This window comes from Eutrema salsugineum, unplaced genomic scaffold, assembly GCF_000478725.1.
Source record: "Eutrema salsugineum unplaced genomic scaffold, Eutsalg1_0 scaffold_6, whole genome shotgun sequence".
Classification (NCBI taxonomy): domain Eukaryota; kingdom Viridiplantae; phylum Streptophyta; class Magnoliopsida; order Brassicales; family Brassicaceae; genus Eutrema; species Eutrema salsugineum.
In genome coordinates, this window is record NW_006256547.1 from 10,754,371 (window position 1) to 10,758,425 (window position 4,055).

At 47.0% G+C, this 4,055-nt stretch overlaps 1 non-coding gene across 1 annotated transcript; it reads left to right on the top strand.

Annotated features, from left to right (window-relative positions):
• The first annotated feature begins 3,657 nt into the window (after positions 1–3,657).
• On the top strand, positions 3,658–3,764 carry LOC112083613. Its single transcript, XR_002897749.1, has one exon. It is a non-coding gene; the product is annotated as a small nucleolar RNA R71 (small nucleolar RNA).
• Positions 3,765–4,055: the final 291 nt, after the last annotated feature.

Consider the following 4,055-nt stretch of genomic DNA (forward strand, 5'->3'; position numbering starts at 1 on the left):
CTCAGCCTTGAGAGGTGATCTGCGGCCCCGTTTTCAATACCTTTCTTGTCAAGTATCTCCATGTCGAATTCTTGGAGCAATAGGACCCACCTCAAAAGCCTCGGCTTAGCGTCCTTCTTAGACATCAAGTACCTCAAGGCCGCATGATCTGTGTAAACCGTGACCTTTGATCCCACTAAGTAACTCCTGAATTTGTCAAATGCAAACACAATGGCAAGCATTTCCTTCTCGGTGGTGGCATACTTCTCTTGTGCCGAGTCCAAGGTGCGGCTGGCATAGTAAATCACATGGAGCTTCTTATCTTTCTTCTGCCCCAAGACAGCTCCCACGGCATAGTCAGATGCATCAGTCATCACTTCGAATGGTAAAGACCAATCGGGAGCTTGTACAATCGGTGCACTGATCAAAGCCTCCTTGATCCTCTTAAACGCTTCCTCACACTCTTTATCAAAGATAAACTCCACCTCTTTGCACAATAGCCTAGTTAAAGGCCTAGCTATCTTGGAGAAATCCTTAATGAACCGCCTATAGAACCCCGCGTGCCCAAGAAAGCTTCTTATCCCTTTGACAGAATTCGGAGCTTGTAGGTTCACCATCACCTCGATCTTGGCCTTGTCCACCTCAATACCCTTCTCTGATACCTTGTGCCCCAAGACAATGCCTTCTTGTACCATGAAATGACACTTCTCCCAGTTCAAGACAAGCCTATGCTCCTCACATCTCTTCAGAACCTGAGAAAGATTAGCAAGACATTCGGAGAAAGAGGAGCCGTATACGGAGAAATCATCCATAAACACCTCAACTTTCTCTTCAATTAGATCAGAGAAAATGTGCATCATACATCTTTGAAAAGTGGCCGGTGCATTACACAAACCGAAAGGCATTCTCCTATAGGCATAAGTGCCGTAAGGGCAAGTGAATGTCGTTTTCTCTTGGTCTCTTGGATTTATTGGTATTTGGAAGAATCCAGAGTATCCATCGAGAAAACAGAAATAAGGATGATTGGCTAACCGTTCAAGCATTTGATCAATGAATGGTAAAGGGAAATGATCTTTTCTTGATGCAGAATTCAATTTCCTATAGTCAATGCACATGCGATGGCCGGTTATGGTTCTTTGGGCTATGAGTTCATCCTTATCGTTTTTCACCACCGTGATCCCACCTTTCTTGGGCACAACGTGTACAGGAGATACCCACTGAGAGTCAGAGATTGGATATATGATCCCTGCCTCAAGGAGCTTTAGTATCTCCTTCTTAACCACCTCTTTGAGGTTCGGGTTAAGGCGACGTTGGTGCTCAACAGAAGACATGGCTTGGTCCTCCAGGTGGATCCTGTGGGTGCATATTTCAGGAGAAATTCCTCTAATGTCGGCCAAGGAATACCCTATGGCTCTCCTGAATTTCTTGATTTCATTAAGCAATGCACGTTCTTCATGTTCAAGCAAGCTATCGTTTATGATCACAGGAAAAGTAGAGTTCAAGCCTAAGAACGCATACCTGAGCCCTGTTGGTAGAGGCTTAAGCTCAACAGGGGGCGCGTCTGCCTCATTCCAATCGGCATCGAAGCTGCATTGGCCCGGAACAGCTTCCTCGGCCTTTTCCTTGTTCTCGCGCGGTTTACCATCGGCCTCGGTATGAGTTGTCACGGCCATAATACCCCGAGGTGTCTCTTCTGTACCCGCGGATCCCTCGCTGTCTAAGATGTCGAGGCCGCTCTTCTTGAGCTCCAGAAACCTCGCCTCAGCCACAAGTTCCTTCGGTTGGTCCAAAAGATGCTTGTACACCTCGCTTTCCTCGTTCAAGTACCCGTGCTCGCTTTGTACACGTGTCAGGACCACTTGTAACGGATCCTCTGTGTTCAACTCTTCCAGGAGCTCATCAGCTAGCTCCTCCATTACTTCCACATAGAAAACCTGACCTCCAATGGTCGGTTTCTTCATCATCTCTTTCACATTGAACTTCATAGTCTCGGAACCGATGTGTAGTTCAATCATTCCTCCTCTCACATCTATAATGGCTCCTGCGGTCGCTAGGAACGGTCGGCCCAAGATGATAGGGTCTAATGGTTCCTCGTCCATCTCAAGAACTATGAAGTCCGTGGGGATTTCTATCTCACCGATCCTCAAAGGCAAATCCTCAAGCAAACCCACCGGTAAGCGAACTGATCTATCAGCTAGTATAAGAGAGATCTTGGCCGGCTTGTAACTTTTGTATCCCAATCTCTTGGCCACCGTGTAAGGCATTAAGCTCACAGAAGCTCCTAGATCACACAAGCAGTTTGAGAACTTCAAATGACCTAAGGCACACGGCAAGGTAAAGCTGCCCGGATCGGATAGCTTCCTTGGTATAGATCTTCTTTGTATTATGGCGCTGCATTCATGGCTCAGTATCACCATGCCCTGGAGTTCCTTTGTCTTGTTGAGGATCGCATCCTTTAGAAACTTCCCAAGCTGAGGTATAGCTAAGAAAGCATCTATGATGGGTAGGGTGAGTTGCGTGTTCTCCAAGTGTTTCTCAAAGACCGCTTTGGCTTTGTCTAAGATTTTCTTTTTGAAACGCCCTGGGAACGGTATCTTGGGTTCGTAAGGTGGTGGTGGAACGTATGGCTTTTCAAGCTCAGTTGTCGTTTCCACCTCTTTTCCTTTGTCCTTGATCGGTTCCTTTTCAAAATCCGCTTCTTTACACGCATCACCTGAGGCTGCCTCCCCCTCTAATTGCTCATTGGCCTCAATGAGCTTTGTCTTAGGCGTTGGAGCTTGTAGTGCTTTACCACTCCTCAATGTAATGGCGTTCACATACTCCTTGGGGTTTGGCTCCGGTTTACCTGGTAAAGCCGGGCCTCGGGATGATGTAGAGGCCTGATTCTGCTTAAGCTCTCTGATATCTTGCTGCATTGTCGCGTGCTGGCTCTCCACTCTCTGCTGACCCTGTAACAGTTGCTGTAAGATTCCATAGACATCGTTCCCCATCTGATTCTGACCCGTTCCCTGATTCTGTTGCTGATTACCCATCGGCTGCAGATTGAACCCTGGTGGAAACTTGTGATGCTGCGGTTGGCTGGTGAAGTTGTTACCCTGAGCCGCTTGATTCTGCTGAGTGTAGCTGTGCTGTTGCCCACTGAACTGTTGCTTGGGCTGGAAGGTATTCTGAAAAGGAGCCTTTTGAGCATAGCTTTGTTGTTGTTGCTGAGCAGGGTACACTTGGTCTTGAGGGTTAGCTACATTCGGGTTTCTGTATGAGAGGTTTGGGTTACTGTTGTAGTTGTTAAACCTCTGATACCTCTGCTGATTCCCTATGTAGTTCAGCTCTTCTTGAGTTAGACCATCTTCATTAACATTGTCAAAACTTGGCCCTTGCTCATCAAACTCGCCTACAAAGTGTATTGGCTTTTGAGTCGCCATCAAAACCTTGTCAAGCTTGCTCTGAAGCTCTCTTATATCCTTTGTCATACGTTGTTCATCACTGGAGCCCTCTGTACGGTTCACTCTATCAAAGTCCTCGCCATACGTATCATTGGACATGGCTAGGTTCTCGACTAGTTCCATTGCCGCATTGATCTCTTTCCCAAGAAAATTTCCATTTGAAGCTGTATCGAGTTGGTTTCTGATCTTGGGGAGTGCACCTCGGTATAAAGTACTCAAGAGGGATGCCTCTGAGAAGCCGTGGTGTGGGCATTGGTTAGTGTAGCATCTAAACCCTTCCCAAGCCTCGCTAAAGCTCTCGTTGTTGTGCTGCGTGAAGCTTGAGATCTGGTTTCTGAGCTTAGCCGTGCGTGATGTGGAAAAGAACTTTGATAAGAACGCCAGTTTACACTGCTCCCAGGTTTGTATAGAACCCCTCGGGAGGTTCTTTTCCCACTGGTGAGCTTTATCACCGAGGCTGAATGGGAACAAGCGTAGCTTGAAGCTATCTTCCGAGACACCATTGATCTTGGTTAAGTCGCAAACCCGATCAAACTGATCTAGATGCTCAAGAGGGTATTCTCCGGCTAGACCGTGGAACTTTGAGTTCTGCACCATATTGAGCAGGGAAGCTTTAACTTCAAAGTTGTTATT